Source organism: Plectropomus leopardus, chromosome 12, assembly GCF_026936395.1.
Source record: "Plectropomus leopardus strain MGB_pleo_1.0 chromosome 12, ASM2693639v1, whole genome shotgun sequence".
Taxonomy (NCBI): Eukaryota; Metazoa; Chordata; class Actinopteri; order Perciformes; family Serranidae; genus Plectropomus; species Plectropomus leopardus.
In genome coordinates this window covers 19,829,496-19,845,092 of record NC_142187.1, presented here as the reverse complement: position 1 = coordinate 19,845,092, position 15,597 = coordinate 19,829,496, and the positions used below count along the sequence as shown (strand labels likewise).

At 39.7% G+C, this 15,597-nt stretch overlaps 1 long non-coding RNA gene across 1 annotated transcript in view; it reads right to left on the bottom strand.

Annotated features, from left to right (window-relative positions):
- The window catches only part of LOC148188092 (uncharacterized), a 197,247-nt gene that overhangs the window by 44,498 nt on the left and 137,152 nt on the right, over window positions 1-15,597 (bottom strand). Inside the window, exon 3 of the long non-coding RNA XR_015778143.1 lies at window positions 2,189-2,272. This is a non-coding gene — a long non-coding RNA (uncharacterized LOC148188092). The remainder of the gene's footprint in view (window positions 1-2,188; window positions 2,273-15,597) is intronic.

Sequence of the window (15,597 nt, the reverse complement as noted above, 5' to 3'; positions counted from 1 at the left end):
GGTTTCCTAAGAACATTAGGAAAAGGAGCTGTAGCGCTACACTGCGGTTCTGCAACCATGAATGTGGTTGCAGCCGTGGGTGCGTGAAGGCGGGAGCTGTAGCACCCCCTACTGACAAGGGGTGGAACAACATAGTCTATAAATACTGAAATATCTTACCATAATTAATCGCTAGCTAAACACTAGTTTTAAATTTGATCAGCATATGATGAAATATTTGTCACAAAATATATTCAAAAAATATGTTTTAAGTGTCAGCATTAATGTGTTAATTGCTATTTGATTAAGGTCTGTACATAATGCGGTTTCTGTTTTTTAATATTGCATTTATTGCTTGCCGACATTCCTGTCTTTAAGAGGCTGTACTGGGCTGAGTTTTAAAGCTACCGTGGTGATACTGGTATCATATGAAACTAGAAGACCTAAGGAATCTATTAGTGCCAACCATGCCACTGGCCTAGCTTTTAAGCAGTGGGCTGAATAATGCTCCAAAGGTATGCCAAATTGTGGCTCCAGAAAAACAGCATAGTCACTTTACAGCGGTCCCTTGAACTCTCACTTCAAAATATCTGAATGAAAATAGGTTCTGTGGGTAACCATGAGAGTCCCTTTTATGGACATACCCACTTTATGTCATACCCACTTTATATCCCATACAGGGTTTTTTTCCCTCTCAATTGATTCCTAATCAAGACAATCTGGTAAGAATTACATAATTTTGTCAAAATGGATAATTGTTTTGAAATGCAAAATAATGGAACTGAAGACGTGATCAAGAAAATGCAATCAATTTTGATTTCTGCAATTAATCTCAGTTTAAAAAAATAATCATTTGACTACCCTAGTTTAAAGATTGCAAATTTAATTAATTCCTCTAATCTGATGGGACGTCATCAGGTCAGATCAGAGTAAAAGATCGGGGTCAGCTGAACTTGCGTAGAGATTCACTGTATGCATTTATAGACTGCAGAAGAAAGGTGATATTACAGCTCAGTAAAAGTGAAGCAAAAATATCTCAATTGCCCCTTGATGTCTGGCTGCAGTATATGGGACATGCTGGGCAAAACTAAGAACTCAAAAGTACACATCAACTAAACTAGTCCGAAAGATGGTTTCTGTCACTTACGTTAGATTTTATTACCCTGATATTTGTTCAAGTGTTTTTCTGATAAGTTTGGATTTAATTATTTTTTGATGCAACAAAATAGGGAGTATGATGTCATGATTGGCCGCTTTGTGTGTTAATCTCGTACACGATCAGTGACTCAGCTAGTGATTGGTCAGTGATTGGTGTGTTTTGGGGGGAATTCGACACTGCAGACTGCTCAGAGTCTGGCTCCAAATATCATCACCAGTGCAAGATGGCAGCAGCCATATCAATTTTGTATAGTGGGGGTAAGTGGAGATGTATCCTCCATCTTTATATACAATCTATGGAGCTAATCAATGATGCAGACAGGCTGAACAGACTGAGAAAGATCAGAAAATTGCAAGGACAGTTGTTTTGGAACTGCTTTTTAGATCAATACGCAAGGGACTTCCACTTCAGGGGCATAGCCATTGATGTGAGTATGGCAGCCAATAATGGAGCGGATGATGAGTTGATATAACACTATGATTTGCTCAGGGCATATAAGTGGCTTCAGCAAAGAGACAACTTGATGTCAGACACCTTTCAAAATGAAATATTAAAAGTTTTTGCGGTCCAGAGAGAAATTTTCTGAGGGAACACACATTTTTTTGATACTAAAGGCTGACAGAATCATCCAATGCAACTACATCCCAGCAGTTCTCCAGAAACTCCAGTGCTGGTGCGTGCACATACATAGTCATGCGTGCATATTTATACTTTGCAGCACCCCTCAGTGTAAATATGTTCCAGCATGCATGGTTGCAGCAGCAGTGGAAATGTAGAACTTCAAAAATGTTTAAAGACCACAGCTAATAGGGGACTAAAAGAGAAGGTCAAGCAGCAGGAAAAATATTATAGGCTCCAATGATAAGTGTGAAATATTTTAGTTTCTACAGCCTGTTTCACCATAAATCTTATGCTCAGATCTTGTTTCCTACATAACCATTAGCAAGCAAAAGTTCAGCAAGTTGAGCAAGATGTAGATGTTTGTTATGATAGTAGATTGTTAGCCCCACTGGTAAAACCATTGTATGAAGGGTAAAAGCTTTACATTACCTTCAGTGTAGGGGTTCCCCAGCAGATGAGCCATAGACATGACTTTGACAGTGGTGGGGCTGTGCAGGTACAAAATGACATACCCTGAAATGACAACACAGATAATTATTAGTGTTGTTAAGCTGGTATAAATGACCTTCAGTTACAGACTGAACACTGGAAGAAGCATGCATAAGGAAGTGGGTCAGTTTCCAAATGACACACCAGGTGTGAGGATGGGTTATGTGAATAATCATTGTCTTCTCCCTGTATTAAACCAGGGAGAGAAATTTGTATAAGTCTGTCCATGACAGGATTCCATGTTTGGTTCCCAAACTGTGTGCCCACCAACTTAAAGGGACCACCTAAATCTGGGAACAGCCTGGTCTTCCTCTCACAGCATCAAAAATCAATGCTTGGTGAGTGGTCCTCAGCATCACACATGGATACACAATGCACCCCTCAACATCTGCATGAGACCCAACAGGCTTTTAACCAACTTCAGTGTAAATCTATCTGCATCATTATTAGACGGTTAGCACAATAGATGTAGTATAAAGAGCAAGAAAGTCTGATTAGGACAGGTGGGTCTAACAAGCACAGAACTTAGACCCAGAAGACTGGTGTTTGTGTCCCATGTGAAACAAAATGTCAACAATGAGTTATGTCGAATTAGTCATGAGTCACATCAGTGGCAGCGTGTGGCATAAATGATATAGGCAGCCGCCTTGGGCACCGTCCCAACGGGGGAACAAAATTGTTACTTTAAAAATTGGTATGAGTATCGGCCCATCGGCACCAGGGGAAGGCTCACCTTGGGCACCACATGTGCTAGAACCACCACTGAGTCACTTGAGTGACTGACGTGACTAACATTAACAACATGACTAACGTCTAGACAATCTTAACCAAGCAGTTTTTGTTGTTTTTGTCAACCTAAACCTAACCCCCAACCTTCTCCATCAAGATAAAATGCAAAAGGCTGCCAGGCTTATACTCAAACGTCAAAATATGAGGAGGGATGGGATCATTTTGCTCTGAAGAAAGTTATAAGCAACTTCCTGAGTTTGCCATAGCTGATCAACTGGCTATAGTTTACTTACTAAGCACACAGAGACACTGACAATGTCTCCCTCACCATAGTCAATATATTAGCAAAATATCTACAACAAACTAAAAATCATGCATAGCTTTTATTCAACAATCTACTTCCAAAAACTTTAGGACATAAATGTAAATAGAGCCTCATTCATATGATCAAAACGTTCCTAGACAATCATCCACTATAGTGTGTATCATAACACAAAGTTTTCCTGATGGGATGGCTTTATCCTATAGCTGTATTACAAAGAGTCTTTGTGAGTCAGACAGCATTCAAATATTGATTCTCAATATTTATCCAAGGTTTAACAACCTTAGCACACAAGTTGTACCAACCAGTTATGGCCAGAACTTTGAAACTGCTGGGGAAATATTAAACAGACAGAAAGGCTGCTGTCAAATTCACACAACATAACCAAAGAGGCTTCAAGTAGTAAGTGACAGCTGTCATTTTAGCCGCAAGGATACCCTGTTATAGGTTCCTTTATCCCCTCAGCAGTCAGTCATCTGAGCAAAAGCAGATTATCTTGATCATGCATGTATGGATTTAGCAGTCTGTAGGCAGAAGTCTACTGTCACTGTATTGTATTATGTTCCATTTTCACGCATGCACCGGAGGAATCTTACTGTACAGTACCTGGATTTGGTATAAAAACTTCTAACTTGTAAAAAGAGAAAAACACATTTCATACATCAAGATACTGTCCAACTACAAGAAAAAAAGGCAGACAAACAGCCTTCCAGCTGATGCATGGCTTTTTATAAATTCAAGTAATATTTATAGTCAAAAACATTCAGAGAGAATTCTCAATGTCACCTAAGGACGTTATCTGCCAAGAATTATTTAGACAATTATTATTTAAGTCATTCAAAAAAAGTCATATAATTACACACTGTGCTGTCCCTGGATGATATCTTAAATGGCGAGTGTGGTTCAGTCTGCTGTAAGTCAAATCAACAAACATTACAAAGGTGAGCACTGTGTTCTACCTGTGTGACCTCTTTTCCCTCACCACCAACACAGGACACAGGATTACCAAAAACTTCTGACCCAATATTTCACCACGTTCTTACTCCCACCTTGTTAAATACCAACACTCAAGTCAGTGGCCCAACATGTCTAATTATCACACTCAGGTATGTCCAGCATCAGTGTTTGACGCCTAGGAATGCTTTGGCAGTTTACACTTACTGAATACATCTTGTGCCTCCGTTTTCACAGGAAAATTGTTCAATGCTTAGAATCTTAATCTAAAATTAAGTTTAGTTTTAACAGGAAATGTATTACTGATTGCTCTATTTTTTATTTTATTTTAACAAACCAAAAAGTGTAGGTATAACACTCCATTTTTATGTTTACATTGTGAGATTTGAGTGGGGGGTGGACACAAATATTTTTCACTTTCATTAACAATGTAAGAAAGGGCATTTGGCCTGTGCTCTCCAAAAAACCCTCTAGTTTTTAAAAGTACTGTACCCCCCAAAGTAACCTCATAGGTTTCTATTTGAATCAGTTCCCCCTGCTTTCAAGTTCTGTAAATGCACTCGTGCTCTAAAAGCTTAAATTGCAGGAAAAATACAGTATGTTCTTATCATCACATTTTACATTTAATTTGACCACAAATCAGTCTCCAAACTGTAATTATAGAATATGCAAGCTTTAGTTCAGTCATGGCATTCTAGCATGTACTTGTCTTTATCTCCTACTTTCGGCCATTTTTTATCCTACCGAAAAAGAAGAAAAAAAAAACTTACAAGAACATTTCAAACTGTCAGACCTTAGTGACCTCTGTCCATGCCAAACTGTTTATCCTGCATCTGCATCAGCTTAACCTTGTCAGTCTCCAGCCTTATTACCAACTCTGCTTATTCCATACATTACTAGTGCATGCAGATGGAGAGTGTTCAGCAAACTCAGTCAGGCATAACTAATCACTCTTGCAGATTGGTTCCTGATTTTGACAGGTAGCTCTGGTGGCTCAAGTGTATGATTATGTGCATAAATATCAGTCTTTGCACAGGTTGCCATTGTCCTAACTGGTTCTCTAAAAACAGACTCGGAGGCAAGGTCATGACATCAACCCTCATTTTTTCCCACCTGCTGGACATGTGTTTTAAGTTTTGGAAAAAACAATATGAAAACTTTTTTTAAATAACTTTATTTCCCCAGGGCAAACATTCCCCCACCTCCGTCGTCTCTTTGTAGGAGGCGTACAAAGACTTCATGTGTTGTTTTGAGAAGTCATACAGCTGCAGTCCAATCAAACAGCAATAACTCTTAATTCTAAGATATCGAGATGGTAATAGTAAAAGAATTGAAACTAAAAGCATTTAATCATATTTCTTTGAAGAATTGATTTGATTAGTCTCACAGAATGATTGTTGAGGGACAATTTATCCCAACTATTTCTCCAGGGTTTTGTGTCAAACACACAACCCCAGACACAGATAGAGTGCAGTTGTTGTCATCGATGCCTTTAGATAGAAAATGCAGACTGCTTGCTGTCTTGTCTTCAGCAAAGGAGCTATTCCAAGGGGAGACATTAGTCTGCAACTCCGTTTTTCACTGCAGAGTGGCTCCTCTTAGTACGGCTCCAGCCTGACAATTCAATCCACTGGTTGTTTTCATGCACCGAGCCTGGCAGCAAGTCCACATCTGAATGCATGAAGTGGTCTCAGCAGCCCTGACTGTAAATGAGGCCCAGACATTGTTGTACATCACATAAAGACCAATGGGAAAAAGTTCAGTTTTCAATTATTAAAATGCGCAGGGATTCTCTGAGCTCTCATACTTTTTGCAAGGAAGCTTGGTCTGCCAAGACTGTGTATATAAAACACATGATGTCTTTTCCTTTCTGTTATGTTGCAAGTCAAATTGACCTGTTCCAATTTCTTACACTGAAATAATCTTTTCAGCTTTGCACCCAGTGACGCATCTTCCTATAGGGGACAAAAAAATGCATCTTGATGGCTTTGATCAATTTTTTGAAGGATTGATGCATATACTGTAGAGTGCTGCAGGGATGAAGTTTTTTTGTTGGAAAACACAAAAGTTAACACGGCCACTGCATCCCACAAAAAGACAGTGGGATTTTTTCATTGGATTTGGATCACTGCAGAAAATAAGCTCTGTGGCAAACAAGTCTGATACTTAATGTTGTGTTCAGTAAGTTAATCTTCACAAATGAACACTACTTTTATGATTTTCCAAAGGGCTACCCCCTTATAGGTTAGGTTTCCGCTGTGTTTCATATAGATATGCCAAAGGCTGCTCTGTGCATTGCTGTCAGACACAGAGGGTTGTGACAAAGTATTGGTATTTGATGACCTAGGAATGAGAACTGGTTGAGATGAGTAACAACAGTCTGTGAAATAAGTGAAGAGAAGATGGTGAAAACAAAGGTAAAGAATGGACAGACTCTTAACATGTTCATCCTTCCTACAGGCAGTTCAAAACCAGAATGTCTCATCTTATGATGAGGACGTATGACTGAGGGTACAGAAAAGAAACTTTTTTATATGTAACTGAATAACTGAATCATAAAGCGAGTTAGACATTAGACCAGTAGGGGGTCCCTCCCACTGCACACATGAATGGTATAAAATAAATTACTGATGTGGTTCTTTGAGACTTTTTGAATTCTATCGGACCAAGTGAATCAAAGTGCTGAAATGACTATACACCGAGTCATTTTGGTGTGTTTGTGATACTCAGAAAATGTACTCTTCATTTTACACCCTTTCCTTCTGTAATGATTGTGTATGATATTGATATGCTGTAATGGAGAGTGTAGCCATTACATCAAAATCAGGTCACAGCCTAGCGCTGTTCCTGGGGCTTGGAGGCGATTTGGATTACAGGTAGGTCCTCGCAAATATTGCAATACTAGCATTTGTGTGTGTGTCTGTGTGTCTGTGTGTGTGTGTGTGTGTGTGTGTGTGTGTGTCTGTGTGTGTGTTGTGTGTGTGTGTGTGGCAGTGAGTGTGTGTGGTATATATGTGTGTATTTATGGGAAATCTATAAAAGCAAAGCAATGGCACTCTGGAGAAACCTGATTAGGTTTGAGCTGAGCTCAGAAATCAAAATTAATTTGGAAGATGCTCCCGCTCTCTACCATTACCTGAGGCAGAGCCATTAAGTTAAGAAATAGCTGCTCAGCCTCACCACATCCACGGTTCATCTAAACTAAGCTGATGCAGCCTTTCTATTGGTTGCTAGTGCACAACAGATGTAAAGTTCTGGTATGTGAGGTAATTAACATCCATAGCTGTATCATGAGAAACATTCCTCATTGCCATGGTCTCTGGATGCAGGTTACATGCTGTATAGATAAAAGGGGACATTACTCAGGCATTAGTGAGTAGGTACAAAGAAGAGAATTCATTCTATAGGCATTTTCTCTTTTAAACAATCAATACAGTGCTTGATTGTAGTCTGAGGTTATATGTTTTAAAAGTTAGTCATTAGAGACTAATGGGTATATATGCCTCTCTGCCAGTCATTCATTAGCCAAAGCCACCTTAGAGCTGTGTGTGTCTGCATGTATGCTTTTGTGCTATGGTGTGCAGTGACATATTTACATCCCATTTCCCCACAGGAGCTGGGTTTGAGAGAGACATGCCCTTTTGTACTTGAACACAAGCTCCAATGGGAATTGTGCTTTTAGCAATTCTCTCTTATCTTCTTTCACCCTTTGTGACGGCATGTAGGGTGACATTTTCATTTGCTTTACTTACTCAGGTACTACAAGAATGCAGCTGTGTTCTACAACAGGACAGATTCATAAAAGGGTTAGAGATAACTATTAAAAGGTGACATTGTGTTTTTCATTTTTTATCAAGTTGGGTGCCTCCATTTAAAGATAGATATGTCCCAGTCATAGTTCACTAATAGAGAATTTAAGCCTTATGTGTCAACAGCATAAGACCTGTGCTTAGCCAAGGACAGTTTGCCTTTGGAGTGGACTGTCTTGAATAAGAGCAACTTGTGTTGATATTGTAGAAGAAATCAAATATTTTCTTTTTTAAAGCCCTGAGACTCACTTCCTACCAAGGTATAGTCATGTTAGATCCTTTGATTATCTGTGGGCTTAGTTCTGAGCTGTGTGTCCACATATCCCCATGCCTTAAAATTAAGCCCAGTAAGCCAGCCTTTATTCCAAAGATTCACGATTTTTCAAAATCAATCGGCTGAACTTCTTGTACAGGTAAAATATCTAGTTACGGATGTATGAGACAGCCACGGATGTGATGCAGGGGGATATCCAGCCAATCCCTGGTCTCTTTTCTGTTTTTTTTCTTCAACAAACATGCACAAAACACCCATCCCCACATCCCACAATATCATATCCCACGGGCCACCCTCTGATAGCCATATCATCATTGTCCTGCACTGTCTTAAATCAGAGCCAGCATTATGCCCTGAAGGTTTCTATTCCAGCAAAATGTCCATTCAGCAATATGGTATAAATCTCTGGATTTGGAGCTGGGAGATAGTCCAGATGTGGGCTCCTTACGATCTGAAATGACATATCATTACCATTAAGTGCAAAACGTATCCTTTCATATGGAAATGTGTGAAAAATCTCTCTATGCCACGAGGTAGCAGAGGGGATACCCAGATCCATTTTAGCAGAATACATTTCCCTGCCAGAAGCAATAATTTATCAAGCAATTTATATTTCAGAGAGGAGACTGACACATCTTTACAAGGTAAATGCAGCAAGGAAAGTCAGAGACCTTTCTTAATCTTGATTATAGAAATACTTCTCAGTTAGCAGATCCAAAACTTAACTATATCTACAAAGCCATTGGGATTCCTAAAATAAATTACACGTCAAGATGTTCCTTTAAACCCAAATGTAAAGGCTGCCCAGCTACTAAATTTGATTCCCCATTGTGGAATTGTGTGTGATTTCCAGGATAATTGGGCTTATTGTGGGTGGGAAAGTCGACGAGGGTACTTGCCATTTTTCCTTCAACTCTTGTATGTTTGAAGATTTTCTTTTTTTTTTTTTTTTAATTTATTTATTGGTGCAAAGGCATCTTTGAAAATAGTGGAGTTATTGCAATACTGATACCAGTACTGGAAATGCCTCTGATACTGCCTAAAATGCTGGATCCTATATTGGCAAATCGATGCACTTTAAAATAGTTTCACATCCAAACAAAATGTCAGTTTTCCCGAAATTCTTTGCAGCTCTAAAACAGTAGCCAACATAAAGAGTTGTGCTGTGCAACCACTAGAAATTGCTGTTTTGGAGTGGTAAAGAAGAACTGACATCATTAACATTAGCAATTTGGCAATATTTTATACTAGAAAGTCTCAGCACTTTAGGGTTTTAACCTGAGCCAGTGGTATCAGGCTGGTTCTTCGTAATTGCCAGTACACAAGTTCAAGTATTGGAATCTGTATTGTGAAAGAAATTATCAGAATAAAACCATAAACAAGGGTTAGCGTGATCACATGTCTCATGAGCATCTGAAATTTCTTGCTGCCAAGTGGGAGAACTCAATCTGCTGAAGAATGATGCTTGATATGAATTCAAAAGCTCTGGAAAAATGTTATTATTGCATAAAATTTTCCTATCCCTCTATACATTATGTACTGCTCATCTGGGACTAATGAGGCATTCCAAACATCCCTGCAACATTTTCACATTTCTCCTGAGGGATGCCAATCTGTTCCCAGGCCATATGAGAAATATAATCCCTTTGGCATATTCCTGATCTGCCCCAGGGCTTCCTTCCAATTGAAGGTGTCTGGAAAACCACTAATAGGAGGTGCCCAGAGAGCATAATGATCAGATGCCCGAACCGCCTCAACTGGCTCCTTTTGACATACAAGAGCAGCATCTCTACTCTGATCTCCCTTCGGATGTCTGGGCTCTTCACCCTATCTCTAAGACTGAGGCCAGACACCCTTCGGAGGAAACTCATTTCAGCTGCTTATATCCGCTATCTCATTCTTTTGGTCACTAGCCAGAGCTCAAGACCATAGTTGAGGGTTGGAGTGTAGACTGACTAATAAGAGAGAGCTTCACCTTCCGGCATTCAGTGACAAACTACCAGGAACAAATTGGGGCAAACTGGAGGAAAATGCAGGGCTGAATTTTCCCACACATCATCACAATCTCAAAGAATATTTCCTGTTTAAATTACTGACCCCGGTTATGCACGCTCTTAGTTCTGTAGAGACGATAGTTATTACACACTGTAACACTTTGATAAACATGCTAGTTAATTTAAGAAGTTAAAAGACATATAACATCTAGCTACTTCATTAATTGTAACATTGCTCTTACAATTCCTTTGCCTCCACCCATCACTGAGTCCCAAATAAAGTGATGTGTCAAGTTTCAGTTCCTTCAGTGGCTTTTATGTCAGGAATGATAACAAGATCTCTTATTTCCTCCTGACTAGAGCTGTTTGTTTTAACCAGTTCAGAATTCTTCAAAGGGATTGCAGAATCTTTAACATCCTCATTACGTTGATCTCTCCTGGCAGAGGGAGAGATAATGTGACAGAGGAAAAATGGAGGAGACTAAAGTTGAATGAGGAAGAGTAGGTGTGTATGTGTGTGTGTTAGGTGGCTTGGGAGTGTGAAGTGAAAGCTGAGTGAGATGGAGTGAGACGGAGTGATATGGTGAGAGCGAGAAAAGTTGTGGAACAGCGAATTTGCAGTTAGCTAATGAGCGTACCAAGGGGCACATTAGTTATTTATTTCCTGGGCTTGTTTCGTTAAGAGAAGGGCACACCAATTAGCTTTGAGGAGATGACATCCCTAAGCGCCCTTGTGCTCGGCTGCGAGGCAACACAAGAGCCCTGTCTGAAATGCTAAACAACCTGTAGGGCCTGGTGCGAGGGGGATGGGAAATGTGACCCAGCGTGACATCTCTAAAGCGGCGTGGCCAGCTGGAGCTACATTATGTGGGAGAGAGAGAAAGAAAGAGATAGCTGCTGGCTTGAAATCCACCGCACCTCAAAAAGGGGAAGAGAGGTTATGTGGACTGATGGCGAAGAGGATGTGGCTCTGCATATGAAACAGGCTCTGACATTATTTCTTATCTTTTCACATATTCTCTCTTTTTCCCTCCCTAATAATCTGTGAATGGATCTCAGCTCTGTCTAGACAAAGCGCTACCATGTTTCCTATTGGTCTGTGTAAACTGTTTGAATTTGTATTAGGCTTTATTAGCAATGAATGGAACTATAACCATTGCCTTTCAGATTGTGATTTGTGGCTCTGAAAAAAATGAATATTGCGATCAATAATATGTCATTAAAGGAACAGAAAAGGTTTGAGATATGAAAGTAATACAGCCATAGCTGCAGCAGTATGCGTAGGGTGAGTGCGTTTAGACACCACAGATACCTGGTGTGCACACACACACACACAGGCATTTCACTTACTGCATAGTCATTAAGTCAGTGCTATGATTCCCATTCATGAATAACCTGACTCTTGTGCAAAAAAATCCAAAATCACATTTTTGAAAAATACCAGGTGATGATATTTTCTAAAGCGAACACCTGCTGATACAAATAAAATATGCCAACATTAAAAAAGATCAAAGGCAAACACCTCTAGTCATCCACACCAGAAATTCCTATTTGTGCACCTTCATTAAATGAGGCGATGTGCTCCAAACAGGAGAGGACGGAGGCTCGTTTGAAATGTCAGCCTTCTAAGATATTAATTGGAGCTGAGGCCCTCCAATCAAGGGAACAAAACAGCACGTCCACAGAGGTGAGTGGTAATGAGCTGTGCTTTATATGTGGGGGAAGTTTGACTGATTGAAATTACACTGCAGTGTCTGACCAGACCGTAACACAGTCATTTAGACCGTAATAAGTGCAGCATCTTCCTACAGCAGTTTCCTCTATTGTGTGATTTCATGATAGGAAAGATGAAATACTTACAGTGGGTTAGTATTATTTTTTAAGAAGTTTTTTTTACTAAAACTCCAACTTCTTTTTTTTCTAGGATATGGAAATTACTTCAAATATCTATCCCTAGTTGAAATGCAGCTTCCATTTATCCCTCTTTTAAAATACAACACACACAATTAAGAGATAACATTGTCCCTTCCAGCACAGTTACTGTATATGTACATGGAATCATGATGGTTTGAATTGGTTAATTTGACCCAAGAAATTCATATAACAAGCAAATTCTGTCAGGAAGTCCTGTCACGAAACAGAGTAGTCCGAGGTTTGAAGCAGCTCCTAAGTGACTAATTTAGAAGACTTTCTTAAAAAATACCTGCTGTGTCAGTCCTTTCTTAATAACTCCCTGTATTGTTCAAACAGTAATTCATGACGCCTTTCTCCATTGAAACCAGCTCTCCAATGTGAAAGGAATTAACAGTGGTCAAGAGGTCTTAATGAAAACCAAACCACTGCAGACCTAAAAGTTGCCACTGCTGGAAAAACATCTGGAAATAATGAAAAGCTTTTAACATTTGTCACTTTAAGTGCAAGAGTACTGTGACAACAGTAAAGCAGCCACCTCACCAACTACCAAGCAATCCTGTGGCAAAAAACACAAGATGGCGATGGTGAAATGATGAACTCGAGTCCAAAAACAATAGATGATGTTGTGGTAGCTAATACATTACTTCATACAGCCTGGGCTTGCAACCAGAACCTATTAATGTTGTGATCCCGAACCTGAAAGATGCTTGTTAGGGGGGTGCAGTTTGATGCAATCACCTGGTAAATTAAATGAAAGCTATTGAAAGTAAAAGTATGGAAATGGACAGCACATGAGTAAAATATAATGCATGTATTTTATGTTCTGGGTCACACAAATTACTCTCTGATGGCTACCATTAGTCTGCAGGCTGCACTTTGAGAAACAATGCTTTCATGTATCCTGATGTACAACAAGAAGTGAAGATTGCTGCGACAAGGTGAAAATGAGAACCTACAATATTCGCTACTGCCCTGTCTTATGAAGCAACATCTTCATGGAAGCAAACAGTAAAATCACAGAAGCTAATTTTGGATTGTCTCAAGTAAAGAACGGTGACTGAATTCTCTTTAAGACGTTTGAAAGAAAGAAATCCAGAGAGCAATTAATTTTTTCAATTATAACTGCTACTGTGCGTGCTGTATCCATTCGGTGACAGATCAAGCCACCCACTCAACCTAACAAAACTAAAACTAAGGAGAGAAGAGACAGAGATGTACTCAAAACTTTTTGATACTTAATTGGCCACTAACATGTAGAAATTGTCATTTTCACTTCAGGACAGGACAACAATAGGGACAGCTTACACCTCTGCATACAGGTTTTGCTCAATAGTTGCACATGTATGATGTCATTGTCAGTCGTTAGTATTTCATGGCTACAATATTTCTTTGTGTGGACCAGGTTTGATGTTACTTCGGTTGGGTGGTCAGGCTACCCTTACTGTCTATAAACTCCCTGTTTGTGGCCGCCATTCTCACCAGTGTCGGAGTCTTTATTTTAAGGGTGCCATCATCTGCCTGTCATTAGGAAGCTTTCTCCACAGTCTCTCCTGTCTCCTGCAACTGAACAGCCGCTTGTTTTGTTTCTCCCTGCGGCCTCAGACCAATGCAAACATGTCACTGCCATCTGCTGCTGCCTGGTCCAAAGTGTCACAGCCAGCCATCTTGGTGTAGACATGGCCTGAAAGTCTGACACCGTAGCAGAGCCGCATGATTTTATCTCCTCTTTCACTGGTCCTTTCAGACTAACTTATGCTTTTGATTTTTAACGAATTGAACATCTGTAATGCTGGAAAACTGGAATATGACAAAATTTTGTTTGTTTGTGCATCAAATTTATTAAAAGAAATATGTTCTGCTACTAGCCAAGCCCTGCGTGTATAAATGTGGTATTTGATGCCATCTGCATGCATGTGCTTGTGTGAGTGCATCTGCACCTGTCAGATAAACACCCCTGATGAAAATGTTTGCCACATTTTTACTCTGTTTGTCAGGGTTGTTGTGAAACCTCTGCTGTGCTGCAGAAAACAGAAATTATCCATATTCTCTTGACTTATCAGGTTCTTCTTATAAAGAGATATCCATGTCTTGATTACACACAATCTGTTAGTGGCACAATAGCTCTGCTGTTTCAGTAAAAGCAATTTTAAGAACTGATACACAAAGCACTGTATCCCTGCAATCAAATGTGTTGATTCTCTGGTGACAATAAGCATGAAAGCTATAATTTAGGTTAGTGACTTCATCAATTTGCAATTTGAGAGGCACAGAGGTTGATTCTGCTAACTTAGTAATTACACCGGGGGCAGAGGACTGCTGTGAGATGACGGACAGAAGAAAGAATGCTGAGAAAGGGATTACAGGCTTTCACATGTGTTGTCTGATGTAAAATGTGCTCTATTGTGTACTGATAGCTGTATGTGTGGCCTCGGATATTGCTCAGATTTCATAACAGGCCGCACACTCTTTATTACTTTTGTTGAATTATTCCTGGGAATACCCCTGTTTAAAATTGCAGCACGATGATTCAGCCTTCATATCCTCAACGCCACATGCTGAGTGAAGAAAGGAAGGACAATCAGAGAGAGACAGCTTAATATAGTATGTGAAGGCAAGCAAGAAGGTAAGCAATAGACGGACAGACGAAAAGCTGAACACAGTGGCTTCTTTGCATATGACGTCATGCAAAGGTCTGCTGTCTAGCTATAAAATAGGGTGGCAAAGGCAACCAACACTGCACAAAGGTCTATAATTTGCCCTGTAACAGCTGTCTCAATCGATCAAGTTCAGTAAAAGCAAAGGCTACTTTACGTCCCAAAAACAGTAAGCAGTCTACCAGAAATGCTGCTCAGCCTTGCTTCCACGTTTTCCCCAGTGGCCATTTGTGGTATTGCAGCCAAAAAATCCTCTGTTGCCCATACAGCATTTCAGCCATATGGCAACATTTTTCGGTACGTATCACCAGACCACGAAACAGTTGACCTATTAGGTAGAAAATAGTAGCTTAAGTAGCTGTTGTAGCTAGTAACATTAGCCTAACAGCATTGCATCCATTAAAATATAAAAGACAAATATACTTAAGCACATCTACATATGCTGCCAAATATAAGTTGGCAGTTGTGTCAGAGGTGGACTGAACCACACACAAAATAAGTATATACTTTCAACAGCCCTCGCTATTAATGTGAAAGGACAAGGTAATTTGTAACAGCCGTAAGAGCTAGGCAATATATCATTACGAGATGATATTGTCTTAGATATTGAACATTGAAAGTGGTTCCTTTTTTTGGTTTTAAAGGCTGCATTACAGAAAAATGTCATTTTGTCATTGTCTGAACTCATCAGACTGTTGT